Raw genomic sequence first — 19604 nt, 5'->3', positions numbered from 1 at the left:
AGATGCATGTCAATCATTCCCAGTCATATTGAGATGAGATTGTGAGTAGTTGTATTAGTTGTTATTAATAAGACACATACGGCACCGGTACCACAGATCCAGTCGCTGGTCTCATTAGGCAAAGGTTCTTGAGATATACACTCGGTGGCAATAGTGACCAGAAAAACTCACATATGACTTTTGAACTATTGAACTCTGACCGAAAAAACTTTTCTATAATTTTTATTTGTACGATATATTATACTGGGTATTTTTTATTGCAGTACATTTAAAAATAGTAATGTAAATCATTAAATATAATGTAAATCATCAAACAAGTGTTAATCGACACGATTCGCAGCTATCTCGATATTTTGTAAAACTTCAACAGCCGCTTGGTGGCAACAAGCAGAGTATCCATGACGACAAAATTTTAGTTTCCGGTCGATAGCGAGATATTTTCAAGTGTTCATTCTTGCCTGGTGTAGGGCGGTTCAGAGCCACGCTGGTTGAAAATGAGGTAAAACTCAATGCAGCAGGGCTTGAAGCAAATTTTCTATATCGTTCAACTTTCTCAAACATTATGTATGACAATCTAAATTGAAAGTGAGAGTGCATTTTGCTATTCAATATTAAATGTCCAAATGTGAAAAGGCTGAGGACTCAAATGAGCGTGCAATAGTTTCCAGGCAATCTAATCACAATTAGTAATATATCTTAAATATAAGATTGAGTAATATCTGAGGTTTTGACAGATAGTTGCTGAAATTAGCTACTTTTTCAAAATTATTTGCAGGTATTATCCTGTTGTGGTCCCGACCCTTTCAGATCCACCTTTATTGTTTCTGTTTGTCTTAAGTTCATGGTATGTTATTGCACCACTTTTCTCCTTGTCGTCAAAATTTACAACCTGCTGATATTCACTGAAAAATCTTGGGAGGGCATTCACTAGATGAATTTTAACTACCGGTTAGGCAAGAAGAATTGTTAGGAAACTTACTGAAATTCTCTGCAAGGTTTATACTGAACTGCTGAAAATGGTCATAAAATTCATCAACTATTGCTGTAGCCTATGCAACTTAAACTGATTCTCATCCAATCAAAATTGTAAATCAAGTACTATTGTGAGGTACCAAAGATACTGCATCTGATTAGTGACTCTAGTGAGCACCGGTTTTGTCAGAACGACTAGTTTGAATCAGCTCCATTTTCTATTCATAGAAATAAAAGTTTCAAATTAGAATGAATATAGGGTCTAGTCAGACTCAGACAAAAATCGAATACAACAAATAAGCAAAATGATACACATGTATGCTACGTTGAGCTGGTAACTGAGCGATAAATGAATAAATGTCATCATTTATCAGAGTATCTTGTTTCATCTGAATAAAATGACTGGGACTTGTACTCCACTAATTGCTATCTTCACTTACAAACTTGCTGTGGGGCTTGGATGATCTGTAACTAGACTCACGACTTGGTGTTACTGACTTCAAACTCGTAAGTGATTGTGAACATGTTAGACCAGTGGTTCCCAAACTTTTTAGAGTTGGGACCCACTATGTATTACCACAGCTTATGGCGACCCACTTGATTTTAATTTAATTTTCTTTTGTTTTTTTATGACATAACACAGAACACAGCAATGGCTAATCATCGCACAACTACAGTGTTTCCTCGAAAATAAGACCTGGCCTGAAAATAAGATAATAATTTGAATTTTCAAAATGATATTAATTAAACCCTACCCTTAAAATAAATTTAAAATGTGTGTGAGAAGAGAGGTTCATTGGCCTGAAATAAGGTGAAGATCACACCACTATTCAAGATTGTGTTGTGTGATATCACAAATATGATATTTGTCATTTGATTTTTGTATGAGAAATAAAAACAATGGATGTCTAAATTTCGGGGGAACAGGGTAAGAAGTGCTGTACAGTGTACAAAACTGGTATGCGAAAAAAAGCCACATGGTCATTCTTTGAGTAGCGAAATTTTGTTCCTTTGAGAAGATCGTAAAAAGGAAACTTTCACAGATTAGCCTGAGCCTGAGCATGCAATGTTTTTTTTTCAGATTTGTGTCTTTGTTGAGAACTTCAAAGAATGAAAAGTTTCTGTGACTGAACACATGTACACATTGCCCAATTACAAATTCAGCATGTAGATAAAAGAGTCATATTGAACATTCCATTCCTACAATAATTTCAGGCTGAATGTCTAATGCCCTTGCAGTTCATACCTCTTCTCCTGCAACACAACACAGACATTCAGTACCAACTCAAAAAGGGATTAGATATTGAAAGAGTTAACTCTGAAAACAGCGAAACTAATCAAACTAGTATAATTCATGATTTAAATTCTTATTGCTTTTTTATTCATGGTTTTTGGTGAACCTGGACATACCTATGCCCGTTTAAAACTTTATTTTATGCTTTTCCAGAACATGGGTGCAATATGAGGTATTTATTTATATTTATATATTTCTTAATATTAAGTGATGGAATTATTGTGTGTGTCATTTTTATATTAGAATTCAATTTTGTCTCGTTGATATAGTTTCTCAAAATGGATTATCAAATGACTGGCTTTCAAACTGGATATTTATTGTTTCTAATAGATAATGCCAACTTTAGTTCCATTGTGAACAGGAATAACTATACAATTTGAAGAGCCTTCTTTAGAATGCTAATATTAGAACCTACTGTTGAATGTTTTAATTGGATATTTGAATGTATTATATTTTTACTGAATTGCTTTCTTTTATCGCAAAAGAACCATTTTTGTGGACATTACGATACGGCTATAACATATATCAAATTTTTTGGCATGAATCTTTTGCTTGTGCCATTTATATTAACAGTACTTTATGGTCTAAAAATTTTTCAAAAATAAACATTTTTATTCTGCATAATTATTTGCGTTTAAATATAGCAGCATCTGTATATATATTATATAATGCGAAATAATCATAGAATCAGGTTCCACGCAGAAGATCTTGTTAGTCTGAAAAAATTCCCTAACATGCAGGCAGTTTTGATAAATAATATTCGCGACTGCCAACGTTTAAAAGTCTACACTAGGTGACAGTATAGAACAACAAAATATATCAATTTGGTCTTTCAACAACTGACCTCTGACAGCGGTACATTTTATATAATTTCAGCTCAGCTTGAAGTTTTTGTTTGGGTGTACAATGAATAATATTATATAATGCTTTTGTGAACTATAAAATCAGTCATAATCAACCTGTCTCACGATTTTAACTTGATATTTCGTTGGAACTCCATCAACAGCCGCTAAATGGCACTAACGAGCAATGTCTATTTAGCGTAACCATGGCGACTAAATTGCAACTTCCGACCTAAAGTTAGGAATCATCAAGCAGTCTATTTTTACTTACTGTAAGGTAGTCTAATTCTGAGCTAGATCTAACTCAAATAGAACTTAATCTAGAAGGGCTTTAGGTAGATTTTCGATATCATTAAACTAACTAAAACATTTTAACATGCTGAAAGTACTATATCAAAACAGGAATTTAGGTGAACTGGCCTAGCCAGATCTGATGAAGCTAGATACAGAAATATTGAGCACACTGAAGTTTGGGATTCTGATTATTAGAAATGTTATTATGAATAGAGCTCATTTTTTCTGATTAACTCAACTTTAATTATCAACTCAAACAGAATCAAAGAAAATAAATATATATATGATTAGGGGCCAGTCTGGATTTCATGGCCTTTTTGAACGAGAAATCGGGCGTGCAATCAGAAAATCCTGTGTGCAAGTGCAAATAAGAATTTCTGGCGTGCATTTATACTTCACGGCGTGGAAAACAACTGTGCCCGCGTGAAACTGACTTCGACCTAAGATACTTCTCAATACATTCGCGTAAAATTACCGGTATTGGATAAAAAATATGTTGAATCATAGCAAAAATGGACATTTGACCTTTGACCCCCAAACATTATTTCTACAGTTTGTTGCTAATTTTAAGAGTGATGGTGCGACTTTAGTTACCGGTACTGTTCAGCACATTCGCGTAAAATTATTGGATGAAAAATATGTTAAATCAGAGCAAAATGAACATAATTCGTCATTAATTTGGAAGTGTTTTTACGTGGAATTAATGGATGAAAAATACGTCAAATCAGAGCAAAAATGGACGTTTGACCTTTGACCCCAAACATTATTTCTATATATTGTCACTAATTTTGAGAGTGTTTGTGCGACTTTAGATACCGGTACTGTTTAGTACATCCGTGTAAAATTATTGTATAAAAAATATGCTGAATCAGAGCCATACCTGGCCAGCAGGGGTGAGGAGGTCATCTTTCCCACGGGATTCCTATCATTCAACACGATATGGTGTTTTTTGCTTCGCATTTTTCGATCAGGCCAAATCTTGCAAGCTAGTAGTCAACAATTGTGGAGTTATTTTTTGGCATCTTTATATTACTAGATTATTGATTTAAAAACCATTTAAACCGATTTACATTGGTGAGCAATTGCAAATTTTCGGCGTGCAAAATTGAATTTGCTTGCGTGCATTTTTGTGGAGCGCTAGCGCCCTCGGGCGTACATCTGCCATGGAATCCAGTCTGGATTAGGGGTGGGCATTACTGCATTAGCTAGATAATAACTAATTAATTCAGACTTAGGATTAGGATTTTCGTATTTATTGGAGGAAAAGGCAAGTCTACAATGAGGCTTAAACACATGGTGAAACACAGACAAGCAGTCTCTTGTTAAGTTACCATGTCATAGCATGGTATTAGCATTACCATAGCATGGAACACATTTGTTTTAGATGCACTGACTGGTGCTGGCTGTAATCAACCAGTAAATGATTGAATCGTCCTACGACGAAGGTGAGGAGACAAGCAATTCTCTTGCGCATAAATTTATAATTTTTAGCACAATGTGCCCATTACCGAGTCTAAGAGTTTGGTATTGTAATTATATAACTCAGCTTAATGATTAAATATGGTTTGCAAAAATTCAATTCAAACCTTCGCAGGGTATTCAGGGGTGCGATGGAGAGCATATTTTTTTATATGCTCAGCACAATTTACCTATTATAGAGCTTTTTTGAGTTTGATGTTGTAATTATATAGTAATATTTATAGTTTACAAATATCCATCATTATCATATTATTCAATAAATTTATTGTGTGTGCAAAATTTTGATCGAAATATTAAATGTATTGTAGTGCATTTTTAAGGCTGTGATTCGAAATTCAATTTATATCATTCTCATCGAGTACTAAATCAATTATGTTTTTGTTAATTCTGTTTTCGTTACGCACAAAATTTAGTGGTAATTATATGTTTAGATTTGTAAAAACGCACATGAGTGATATACACCGTGTGTTTATTACAAAAATTTCCCTTTTTTGTCATGAATATTATAATATTAATATTATATATTGGATGTACTCTCACAATGTGTTAATTAATAAAAGATCTATGTATATCGTTACATAAACCAAGAATACAATGTAGTTGAGTTATCGGTTCCGGCAGAAATTAAGCATGCTCTACCATGACTAAGTATCTGTTCAAGCTTGGAAAAAGGCATAATTAGACACATTCATATTGAATTAGTATAACACAAAACATAAAAGGGATCTACTCCATTTTATCAATAGTTGTTTTAAATTGAATTAAATATGTGCGATTATTCTCCTTGGAAAAAAAAGTTTTAAGACGAAGTTAATCACTCAATACTCAAATTTAAAAAATAAATAAATAATTATACTTGGAATCTTTACGTCAACTCGGTTTTAAATTTCTATCAGCTGTATTTTATTGTATGCGTAGGAGGCAGTTCTCTACAATTGCTCAAGCAATATTGTAAGTCTTCGACAAAAACTATCTGCACCTACAGGAACATACTTACCTTGGTCAAAACATTTTCATATTAGAATTAGAGTGTAACATTTTTAAGAATGAGTCAGGTTATAATCGTTACATCAACTACTAAATTTCTATTGACTGTAGTATATTTTATGGGCCAGAGGCAAGTTTCTAATATTTGGGCAAGCGATATTGTAATTCTGAATATTGTAATGACAAAAATTTTCTGCACAACAGCGACATATTTTGGTCAAAACATAGTTTTTTTTTTATATCAGTGTGAAAGATTTTTGACTATTTTGGCTTCAGTTGGTTATCTAACAGGGACATAACAACGCCAGTTGTAGTTGTGATAAACAATTGCTCAGATTTACCAGAAACTGTGTATTGTGGCCAAAAAGCAAGAGCAAAACTATACTCTCAAATAATTCAACGACTACCTATGACAGGGTCCAAGGTTGTCGGCTCCGCGGGCCACAAAATTATTTTTGCTTTGTTCGCGGGCCACAATATTGCCAAGTATAGGTAAACAGTGCAATACAAAACAAACACCTTTATTGTGCAAACACATACCGCCAGGCTAATAACCTAATTGCGTAAGTCATTTTTGGCGGTTTTGAGTTTTTTATAAAACAGATATTTGTGTAATGCTGCGCACCTGTCTGTTAACTCAGATTTTATTTTAGGAATTCCGAAACCCATAAAAATGGAGATTTTGTATGACATGTACATTTGTGCAATTGTTTCGTCATAATGAATTATCATTGTTACCACACGATTATTGTGATGTCACAAATGCAAAATAACCTCTGCGAGGGATTTTCGAGTTTTTGCATCTCAGATTCTAGCTTAGCGCTTATAAATTTGAATGCATACTTCAGTATAGGAAGGCGTGCACTTGTGATATTCACTGTCTGAGTTCAATTCACCTTGGTTGGCTTTTATATATGGGTGCATTGCTGTTTTATTCTTTATATTTAGTATTAGTCTTATTTCGACGGGTGTGCAGAGCGTGTTATCTTGATGTAATATATATTTTTAAACATAAAAAATAATGTAGTTGAAACAGAATAGCTACTTTGGGGATTAGACATCGTAGATACTGAGAATTACATTCGTTTTTGGATTGTTTAGTTTTCCGGACTGGTGCATATAGTCAAGTTGCAATATTGCGTATGTCCCCAAGCCATAGACACATTTCTGCCTAAGTCACAGTGCGCCATTATGACGTCATAACTACGTCATACAAATTAACTTAAATCCGGCTACGATCAAAAAATTGAACCATGGTAAATTCTTGACTCTAAATGGCATAACAATACCATTAGGAAGTTTTTTACGTTTTTTTCTCAAAACTGCTAAAAATGACTTACGCAATTCGGTTATTAGCGTGACGATACGGTAGTTATCAGGCCCGACCAAAAAGTTAGAAAGCCAGCCATAACACTATTTAATGCAGTGACATCAGTGATGAAAATATGTCAAAAGGTTTTTCTGATTAATTTTATGACGAAACAACACAAAATGCGATATTTTGATTACTCTCCGAATGTGACGCGGGCCACAGATAATGAAGCGGCGGGCCTTGGTTTGGACCACCCTGACCTATGACATCGTTTATCTAGAAAATACCAGTAATGGCATACTTGGATAGGCCAGATTATTGCAATAAAGTTGAAAACTAGTTCTTTTGGTTTTGATTATAACATGAGAGAATATCGTTTTTGAAATTCGAAAATTGTAAAATTTTCAAACCTCACAGCTTGTAATATATGATGTGTTATCAGATATTTTTTCCCCAAATATTGCATTCTATAATGATATACAGTACCTTTTAAAAGCTAGAATTTATTTTTCGATTTAGTTGTTCAGACCTAGTTAACAAGTGTATCTTTTAAAGCATTTACCTATTTTAAATGAGAAAAATAACGTTATTCAAAATATAATTGATATGGAATCAATGAATTCCACCTTGTCACTACAAGTTAATTTCATAAAACCCATAGAAGGTTGAGTCAGGTGTCCAAGTATTGCCAGGTTTGAAATCTGTCTGGTGGTATGGCATAGTGGTAAGACCTGAGCTATGTTGGCATCTCTGGGTATGATTCTCAGATTCAAATTCGATGGACAGACAGTTCTGAAACACAAATGTAGCAGTACTCTTAGAATAAATAGTACTTCACTAGTGAGTGATACTAGGGAGTGAAAATCAATTCTTAATTAAATTGCTGGGTATAATGAATGAAAGCTTAAGGCAGTACAAGACACTGCAACACACCCAATTGCTCTGGTAATTTAAAATTACACAAAAGGTGATCAAAATTTTCAATAAGAATGGTTATTGGTTAACCAATTTTAGATGAATATTGTTTATGATTTTTTTGATCGTTTACTGACATCTCAGGTAATAATCTATTTTGTATTGTACAATTTCTTCGAAATTGATTACCATAGTTATTACTATTCAAATTAGTAGGCACCAAAAAAATGCTAAGAAATAACTTAGGGTAAGTACTAGTGTTGCTGATTATGAAACTTTGACAAAAGTTCAGAATCAGTTCACGATTTTTTTTCAATAGCATCTATTCAATGTCATTAAACAAATGCATTCTGTCGCTAAGATATCAGCATATCGACATTAGTAATGAACGCTTTGAATTTATAATATTTATCGCCAGGCTGAATGAATATACACTCTGATTCTAGAAGCAGTAGGGAGGTAACTAATTTTGTTCGCCTAGTTTATATCAAGTTGTGTGAAAGAACCATAATCTATGGGAACGGGTATATTCACTTGGATAACACAGACAGTCCCCGAACTCGTAACAGAACTAAAATAAGAAAAATCGAAATGAAATTACCTGGTACACATACTACCGGAATACCCAAAAAATATCAAAGTTTGCTAATATTTGAATGATTTACATACTATAAGGTATTGTCTAATTTTTATCAACCTTAAAAGATTTGTTCATCACTGGTAGTACTTGTAGTTAGCCAGAACTAGATTGTTACCTGGGCATAATTTTTTAATAGTGAAAACCAATGTGGTTAAGCCTGCATCTAGCTTGAATGGACATATAATTTGTACAGTCCTAATGTAACACTTAAAAGTTTAAGAAAGGAATCCAGGGCTTGTAATGAAATTAGTTATTTTCACCGTTGTAATATTTGCCAATATTTGTAAAAGAAACGTACTTAAAATACTGTTATATTCTAAATGAAATATAAAACAAATACCGGTATAACTTTCATGTCGCTTTTTTATCATTTTGAATCATATGTTACACAATTGTACTGCAATAATGATTGAGCAATACAATATTCATTTTTCAAAAAAGTACTATAAATGACGTGAGAGTATAGGAAATGATGGCAGAATAATTTTGTGTGTGCTGCAAATTTTTGTTTTACTTTTTGTCTTTATAATTTAAAGAGTTTTGCCCTTTCCACATCTCCAATAGGTTGAATTAACACTCATTTTACTTTCCCCCCAAATTGGGACTTTTGGGTATCAGATTTTGAATAAAGTAACTCCTGATAGTTGAATGTATGTATTGTTAGGATTTTTATCTTCCCAGGTCGAAGAGTTTTCAATCAGTGTCCCCACTATCCGCCTTCAAATTGACAAATATTTACTGATAAAATGTAATTTCGATGTTCAACTATGAATATGATAAATAGTAGAACTTCGTTGGCCTTGTATAGAATTAATAGAAACTACTGATGAAAATACAAAACATGAAAATTTTACATGTTTAAATTTTAGTTATTTTGAAAATGACCATTTATTTTATTTATTCATTCAGACTCAGGTATATCACTACTACAAATTGCACTACAATACCCTGCAGTGAACCAGGGATGTGACCAAATTGAAATTGACTATAAAATTGACATTATTTGCATAATCTGTTTAGATTGATAAAAATATGTTTATTGTACTAAATTTCCCCTAAACTTCGAGGTCTGTGTATATATATATATATATATATATATATATATCTGCAACATCATATGATGAATAAGTAATATGGTGAAAATGACCTGTAAGATAAAAACAAAGTTGAATTCTGCAATTGAAGTTATTGAAAGCACATATGCAAGTGTTTGATTTTATATTTTACTAGGAAGTTACGGGAATAATTAAAAACACTTCGACAATCTTCAATTTTGTGTGATTGCATCAACTAGATTACTATAATTTTCAGTATCAGTATGTATAGTATTTGTGTCAAACAGTATAAAAGCCACATTAAAGATAAACAAACATAGTGATAAATGATCAAGAGACTATGATGTAAGGTTTTCATTAATATTTTCCAATAAATAGGCAATTTCTCAAGGTAACCATGTTGATAGTATTGCTGACCCTTTGATGAAGTTTATTCTCTGATGTCTGAAATATAGAATGTGGAGTATTTGGGGCAATAGTGTCAAAAACTTTAAAATGTACTATGTAAATATAGGCCTATAATGTGACACTTGAAAAGTGTTAACCTAGTAACCTGATTGTTCAAAAGAAATGGATTTGCTGCTCTTATATATAACCTTATTCTGAGTGGAAATATAAAACATAAATTAGAGGAGTGTGATAATGATCCCCCATTAGCCCTTCTAGGTAAATGTTCAGAGCCAAAACATAGAACGGCATATTAGAAAAATATGGTAATATGCTAATCTGTTAAAACTAAACTTAGGCCCTGCTTGTCTAGGGGCTAGGGCTTTGTTCTGAGAAAAAATTGAAGCAATTAATGTAAAAACTATAAATACTATTTTTACTTAACGCTGGACGCCTGGAGTCCTGGACCCTGATTAATTATAAGATGTAAGCTCGTCTCATTGCTTGAATTTAGTTATCAATTATCAGCAAAGTAATAAAAATGTATATGTATATATATGGTTTGGATAAGACGCCTAATTTAGTTTGATTAACTTGGTGAAATTTGAATATTCTCACTCATTTTGGGAATTGTCGAAAGAAAGTTTATATATTATTTTTCTTAAGATAACGGCGATGTTCTGTCATATTATTTCCGTATTTGCTGAATTTTCTAAAATATTAGTGAACTGTGCTAACGCGGGTTATATTTCTGTAAAGCGGATGGACCGTATGTTGACTTCGATTTCACCTTTTTCTCACTCAACAAGCGATGCATTGCGCAAAAGATAAGTTACTTTGTCCCACATTGTCAACCAGCCATGAAGAGAGAATTTTATAAGCATTGATCGTACGCGCGGCACGTTTTTTATGTGCGCTCCAACATTATCCCATTCTCGGCAATAAGAGTAAATTAAGATTGACATACTTTTGCGTTGGATTCTTTATCCGTCCCAAGATTCAATTAATTGCAAATTTTCATCATTAAAGTTGCTATGTCAACGCGTATTCATAGAAATTGTAATTTGCGCAAACAATACCATGAATTTCCTGGTTTACCTTTCCGAGCTTGATATTAATTGATAAATAGTCTCATAAATAATGATGCAAAACGATTGAAATGATCGCAAAATTCTTGTTTAATCTGAGCTTGTCCAGAAATGGGATTCTCTGATTACATAATGTCCAGTTATTGTCCAAAGTTACGACTATATTACAATTTGTACAAAATTGAAGAATTAGATGTTCACTATGCATACATTCCGTGAAAATACCACAATACGGCACCTGGATAGTTGTAATAGATTAAAATTTATGTAATCGTTGACAATCAAATGGTGAGAGAATTATTTGTTATATTTCTTCGTTGTCGGTACTCATTTTTCAACTTGAAGAACTACCATTATCATGTATCCTGACGTATTTCCAAATGTTATAAAACGTTTAAAATGATGTTAGACTGTCGTGCATTATACTTTCTTTGTGTTTGCTGTCGGAAAATATGTCAGATCTATTTGTATGAATAATTTTCAGTCAAGCGTATTCGCCATGGTCACTGATGGCCTTTTTGAAGCCAACGGATTTATAATAACCAAATTATCGACAAGGAAGGCCACTGGCCTACACGAACTTTAATCTGGAAGGGGCGTACTCGTACGGATAAAAGTGCTTGGTGTCAATATTGACGGTTTGATTTAATTAGGGCAAATGAGTTCGAAAGTAAATCGCCGTGCGCGATAAAACACACACGCAATCTTTTGTAATCTGTTTTCCTATGATTCCCGGCAAGGACGGAACATAATATAACCCCCGCAAACATATCGCATTACTTGGTTCACAAGATAGTCAATCATCGGATCCTGCCCGGCAACATATTTACAATGTTTTATGGATAATGTTTACAACCGGCCATTCTTTCGCGCTACATTAACATTTTGTGCTTTTAGTGCTCGCCGTAATAATTAACTTTTGGCGAATAGCGGACGCGGATGAAATGGTTGATATTTATAATTGCCTTAAATATTTGGTATTTACGAATTGGCAGTCGAATTTTTTTTTTGGCGAGGGCTCATACAAAAGGCCATGAAGTTTACTCTTTAAATTTCTTCACTTTCTCCGGAATATTCACGAATCAAATGGGTGCTTCATCAGTTGCACTTTTTTAATGGTTGAATTCGAAGAAATTTAGTCCCGATCTATTACTTGTTATTTCAGCTTGAAACAACTATTTCTTTGACGGAAACATTCCACGACGTGCGAGTGTCTATCACGTTACCTGTAGACACAATACTGTCCTTATAACATTTCCTTTGTCGCTTCATTCTCCACGTTTAGTGTGATCATACTATTTTCGTTGATGTACCGCGTTTATATAATTTCTCCAGTAAGGTGCCAAGCTTGATATTTGTTCACAGTTGGTACCGCCTTGGAGGACGTTGCAAGGTCGTCAAGTGATGTCGTAAGTGAGTAGACTTATTCCAGCACCTGTAACAACGATACGGACATAATTTGTGAAAAAAATAAAAAAATCAGTAATTATCCAGTTAGGGTTCGAGTTAAAAAAGATTTGAGAACCTAAATTTCCCATGTAATCTGGAATGGGTATAAAAACCTTAACTAAACGATTATTCTTTTTTATATTTTAAGCGATGGCCGTTGTGTTTTTTCACTTTCGCCACATTTCCACGAATCAAATGGGTGCTTTGTCAGTTGTACTTTGTTATTCGTTGTTAATTCGAATTACTAAAGTCCGGCTTTATTATTTGTTTTTTTCCATTTATAAATAATTTTCTGGCGAGCGAGTGCCTATCACGTTACCCGTCGACACAATACTGTCCTTATAACATTTCCTTTGTCGCTTCATTCTCCACGTTTAGTGTGATCATACTATTTTCGTTGATGTACCGCGTTTATTTAATTTCTCCAGTAAGGTGCCAAGCTTGGTATTTGTTCACAGTTGGTACCGCTTTGGAGGACGTTGCAAGGTCGTCAAGTGATGTCGTAAGTGAGTAGACTTATTCCAGCACCTGTAACAACCGATTCGGACATAATTTGTGAAAAAATAAAAAAACGCAGTAATCATCCAGTTAGGGTTCGAGTTAAAAAAGATTTGAGAACCTAAATTTCCCATGTAATCTGGAATGGTTATAAAAACCTTAACTAAACAACGATTATTCTTTTTTATATTTTAAGCGATGGCCGTTGTGTTTTTTTCACTTTCGCCACATTTCCACGAATCAAATGGGTGCTTTGTCAGTTGTACTTTGTTATTCGTTGTTAATTCGAATTAATGAAGTCCTGCTTTATTATTTGTTTTTTCAATTTAAAAATAATTTTCTGACGATCGAGTGCCTATCACGTTACCCGTCGACACAATACTGTCCTTATAACATTCCCTTTGTCGCTTCATTCTCCGCGTTTAGTGTGATCATACTATTTTCGTTGATGTACCGCGTTTATATAATTTCTCCAGTAAGGTGCCAAGCTTGATATTTGTTCACAGTTGGTACCGCTTTGGAGGACGTTGCAAGGTCGTCAAGTGATGTCGTAAGTGAGTAGACTTATTCCAGCACCTGTAACAACCGATTCGGACATAATTTGTGAAAAAATAAAAAAAAACGCAGTAATCATCCAGTTAGGGTTCGAGTTAAAAAAGATTTGAGAACCTAAATTTCTCATGTAATCTGGAATGGTTATAAAAACCTTAACTAAACAACGATTATTCTTTTTTATATTTTAAGCGATGGCCGTTGTGTTTTTTTCACTTTCGCCACATTTCCACGAATCAAATGGGTGCTTTGTCAGTTGTACTTTGTTATTCGTTGTTAATTCGAATTAATGAAGTCCTGCTTTATTATTTGTTTTTTCAATTTAAAAATAATTTTCTGACGATCGAGTGAGTGCCTATCACGTTACCCGTCGACGCACTACTGTCCTTGTAACATTTCCTTTGTCGCTTCATTCTCCACGTTTAGTGTGATCATACTATTTTCGTTGATCTACCACGTTTATATAATTTCTCCGGTAAGGTGCCAAGCTTGATATTTGTTCACAGTTGGTACCGCTTTGGAGGACGTTGCAAGGTCGTCAAGTGATGTCGTAAATGAGTAGACTTATTCCAGCACCTATAACAACCGATACGGTCATAATTTGTGAAAAAATCGTAACCATTCCCTGCGCAAATATGTATTTCCCAATGTCGAGTATCAATAATAATAATTTATTAAACTGTTCAACTTTGCCCCTCAAACGACTTATATTACCTGTACCTCGTTTATTTAAGTAATAATCAGGGCGATCAAAGCACTTGACTGCCATAGTGATATACTGCTGTTTAATATTAAAAAAATTTGGTCTCATATGTGTCACATTACTATTGTTGCATGAGATTATTAGTTACAACAAGTTAACATGTTTAATAATATAAAAGGTAAATGTCAACCCTTTTCGTGCCAGGAGAGTCCGTGAGTTCTTTCCAACCTCCTATCAATTCCGTTGTTAGTCGATTATTTTTCTTTTACTAATTCGTGTTTTTTGTTTGATTCGTTGGCTAATTACTTGGATGCACTGGATGCACGATTTTTCATTTGTGTTCAGGTTAAAAATGATTTTAAGATTTGAATTTCCCACGTAATCTGAAATGGTTACTAAACCTCACCTAAACGATTTTCATTTTAAGCGATGGCCATTGTGTTGTTTTCACTTTCGCCATATTTCCACGAATCTAAGGCGTACTTCGTTAGTTGTTAATCGTTGAATTCGAATGAATTCAGTCTTGCTTCATTATTTGTTATTTCAATTTGAAACAGCTAATTCTTTGCCGGAAACATTCCACGACGTGCGAGTGCCTATCACGTTACCTGTCGACTCTTTACTGTCCTTATAAGAATTCATATTTTTTTGTAATATTTTTCGACATTGATGACGGATTGGTTTAATTGGAAGCTTTTGTAATCTGTTTTCCTTTGATTCCCAACAAGGACGGAACATAATATAACCCCCGCAAACCTATCGCATTACTTGGTTCATAAGATAGCCAATCCTTGTAGCGGGTCATGCCCGGCAACATATTTACAATGTTTTATTGGGAATGTTTACAACCATCCATTCTTTTGATCTACGTTAACATTTTGTGCTTTTAATGCTCGCCATAATAATTAACATTTGGCGAATAGCGACACTGGTCTAATGGTTAATATTTATAATTGCCTTAAGTATTTGTCCATTTTACGAATTGGCAGTCAAAATCTCAAGATTTGTAAACTTGGATCTTTTGTGGGAAACTCCCGCTATTAATGCAAAAATGTGCGATTTCAAAAAAACACCCCCTCAACGTTTTGAAAAAATAAAATAAAAATGTAACTATCCAGTTTGAGCTCGAATTTGAAAATTTAAATTTCCAATGCAATCTAAAAAAATTACTAAAACTTCAACAGGGCATTTATTTTGGCGATTGTGTTTTTTTTTTCGGCGAGGGCTCATACAAAGGGCCATGGAGTTTACTCTCAAATTCCATCACTTTCGCCACAATATTCACGAATCAAATAGGTGCTTCATCAGTTGCTCTTTTTTAATCGTTGAATTCGAATAAATTAAGTACCGCTCTATTACTTGTTATTTCAATTTGAAACAGCTAATTCTTTGACGGAAACATTCCACGACGTGCGAGTGCCTATCACGTTACCTGTCGACTCTTTACTGTCCTTATAAGAATTCATATTTTATTTTTTTATTTTTTGACATTGATGACGGATTGGTTTAATTGGAAGCTTTTGTAATTTGTTTTCCTTTGATTCCCAACAAGGACGGAACATAATATAACCCCCGCAAACCTATCGCATTACTTGGTTCATAAGATAGCCAATCCTTGTAGCGGGTCGTGCCCGGCAACATATTTACAATGTTTTATTGGGAATGTTTACAACCATCCATTCTCTTGAGCAACATTAACATTTTGTGCTTCTAGTTCTCATCGTAATAATTAACATTTGGTGAATAGAGGACGCGAGACTAATGATTGGTATTTATAATTGCGTTGAATATTTGGGTCTTTTATGGATTGGCATTCGAAATGTCAAGGTTTGTAAACTTGGATCTTTTGTGAAACGCCACCTCCACCAATGCAAAAATGTGCAATTTTAGAAAAACACCCCTGCAACGTTTTAGAATAAAAATTAAAATCAGTAACTATCCAGTTAGGGCTCGGGTTAAAAATTATTTGAAAATTTGAATTTCCAACGCAATCTAGAATAATTACTAAACCCTTTACTGGATATATTTTTTATTCTGAGCGATGGCGGTTGTGTTTTTGGCAGGGGCTTCCTACAAAAAGCCATGAAGTTTATTCTCTAAATTTTTCAATTTTGCCACAATCTTCACGAATCAAATGGGTGCTTCGTCAGTTGTACTTTGTTATTCCTTGTTAATTCGAATGAATTAAGTCTTGCTTTTTTATTTGGTATTTCAATTTAAAACTAATTTATTGATGGAAACATTCCATGACGAGCGAGTGCCTATCACGTTACCAGTCGACACACTACTGTCCTTGTAACATTTCCTTTGTCGCTTCATTCTCGACATTTTGTGTGATCATACCATGTACGTGAATGCACTGCCTTCATATAATTTCACGGTATCGTTCCAAGCTTGATATTTGTTCACATATGATAGCGCTTTGAAAGACGTTGCAAGGTCAGGCTGGGATATTATTTTAATTTTGAAAGTAGACTTATTTCAGCACATGTTACGAACAACCAATACGGACATAGTTTGTGAAAAAGTCTCAACCATTCCTTGCGTAAATTTTTATTTCCCAATGTCGAGTATCAATATTAATAATATATTAAACTGTTCAACTTTGCAAATGCCGTAGTTAATCGCCCTCAAACGACGTATATTACCTGAACCTCATTTATTTGAGTAGATAATCCATGCACTAATTATATAATAATCATATTGTGCGCTTTAGAAAGTAATGTATTTTAATACTGATTGTGAGACGAGCGGGGGTAAACAATGCGATAAGCATAGAATCCGCACTTTTGGCTTTGTTTTCTATTTCCGCGTCATTCAAACTTGCTAATTTCTGTGAATTACGACACTTTTATAATATTACAACAAGAAAAAGTTTTATAATGTATGCAATTTGAATCGACTAATTTAAATCTACTAACTGTAAAATTTCACTTTTCCAAACTTGAAATCTGAACTTTGGGTGTCGCTGCTCGATAACCAGCTTTGGTTCCTCCCGACTTCCCTTCCCAGTAAAACTGTAATTTTCATTTCTTTTCTCGTATTTTCTGTGTTCAGTTGTTTTTTATTTTCTGGCTGGAAAAAATAAACTTGACTTTACTTGACATTCATGAGCTTTTTTAGAATATGAATGATCATAACAAGACCGATTGGCCAATGTCGCCGATCTAAAGTCTCTCCCATGGTTAATTTTTGATGAAGGTTGAATTAAATTTGTATAGTTGATATTTGGCGCCGCATTTTAAATTCACTACGCATTGATTTGTTGGGGAATTCAAAATCATCAAGTGACCTGCTACAGTTATTTGTCCAGTCAATAATCCAATTTGAATAAGGCGGTAGCGATCCAGTAATTTTCGTAATTCTACAATATTTTGCTTCAACAAAAAATGCACATACATATGGTACTCGTTCACCTCGAAATGGAGGATTATTCGTACCACGATTTTCATCCTCGCGTGCCCAAAATTCCCTAAAGTACCAGGCTGTGAGAATTTGGAATGATTTTGACCCAAACCCAAAGGAAATTTCCAGTTTTAAACTTTTTTTCAAGAAATATTTCCAGTCTTTCCTGAATAAGTACTGATTAATAACTTGTTGACTTTTACGTTTTTATTGTGTGTGATATAAAATTAAACGCTTTTTCTTGCGCTACTGTTTCGAATTTGGTCTCATATGTGTCACATTACTCTTGTTGCATGAGATTATTAGTCACAACAAGTTAACATGTTTTATAATTGGTATGATATAAAATGTAAATGTCAACCCTATTAATGCCTGGAGAGTTGTTATGAATTAGTAACCGTAGGTTCTTTCCAACCTCCCATCAATTCCGTTGTTAGCCGATTATTTTTCTTTTACTATTTTGTGTTTTTTGTTTGATTCGTTGGCTAATTACTTGGATGATTGATTAGATGCACTGAATGCACGATTTTTTATTTGTGTCCGGGTTAAAAATGATTTCAAGATTTGAATTTCCCACGTAATCTGAAATGGTTACTAAACCTTACCTAAACGATTTTATTAAGCGATGGCCGTTGTGTTGTTTCCACTTTCGCCATATTTCCACGAATCTAAGGGGTACTTCGTTAGTTGTACTTTGTTAATCGTTGAATTCGAATGAATTCAGTCCTGCTTTATTATTTGTTATTTCAATTCAAAACAGCTAATTTCTTGACGGAAACATTCCATGACGTGCGAGTGCCTATCACGTTACCTGTCGACACAATACCGTCCTTACAATAATTCATATTTTTTTAAATTATTTTTTGACATTGATGACGGATTGGTTTAATTAGGACAAGAGAGTTCGAAAATGAATTGCCGTGCGCGATAAAACACACAATCTTTTGTAATCTGTTTTCCTTTGATTCCCGGCAAGGACGGAACATAATATAACCCCCGCAAACCTATCGCATTACTTGGTTCACAAGATAGTCAATCATCGGATCCTGCCCGGCAACATATTTACAATGTTTTATGGAGAATGTTTACAACCATCCATTCTTTTGATCTACATTAACATTTTGTGCTTTTAGTACTCGCCATAATAATTAACATTTGGCGAATAGCGGCACTGGTCTAATGGTTAATATTTATAATTGCCTTAAGTATTTGTCCATTTTACGAATTGAGGGTCAAAATCTCAAGATTTGTAAACTTGGATCTTTTGTGGGAAACTCCCGCTATTAATGCAAAAATGTGCGATTTCAAAAAAACACCCCCTCAACGTTTTAAAATAATAAAAAAAATCAGTAACTATCCAGTTTGAGCTCGAATTAGAAATGATTTGAAAATTTAAATCTCCAATGCAATCAGAAAAATTACTAAAACTTCAACAGGGTATTTATTTTGGCGATTGTGTTTTTTTTTCGGCGAGGGCTCATACAAAGGGCCATGGAGTTTACTCTCAAATTCCATCACTTTCGCCACAATATTCACGAATCAAATAGGTGCTTCATCAGTTGCTCTTTTTAAATCGTTGAATTCGAATAAATTAAGTACCGCTCTATTACTTGTTATTTCAATTTGAAACAGCTAATTCTTTGACGGAAACATTCCACGACGTGCGAGTGCCTATCACGTTACCTGTCGACTCTTTACTGTCCTTATGAGAATTCATATTTTTTTTAAATAT

At 33.9% G+C, this 19604-nt stretch overlaps 1 long non-coding RNA gene across 1 annotated transcript; it reads left to right on the top strand.

Annotated features, from left to right (window-relative positions):
- Positions 1–462: 462 nt before the first annotated feature.
- On the top strand, positions 463–2890 carry LOC120331851 (uncharacterized). Its single transcript, XR_013476814.1, has 2 exons — positions 463–585; positions 2054–2890. It is a non-coding gene; the product is annotated as an uncharacterized LOC120331851 (long non-coding RNA).
- Positions 2891–19604: the final 16714 nt, after the last annotated feature.

Source organism: Styela clava, chromosome 6 (genome assembly GCF_964204865.1).
Source record: "Styela clava chromosome 6, kaStyClav1.hap1.2, whole genome shotgun sequence".
NCBI classification, from domain to species: domain Eukaryota; kingdom Metazoa; phylum Chordata; class Ascidiacea; order Stolidobranchia; family Styelidae; genus Styela; species Styela clava.
This window is presented reverse-complemented; position numbering and strand designations above follow the sequence as displayed.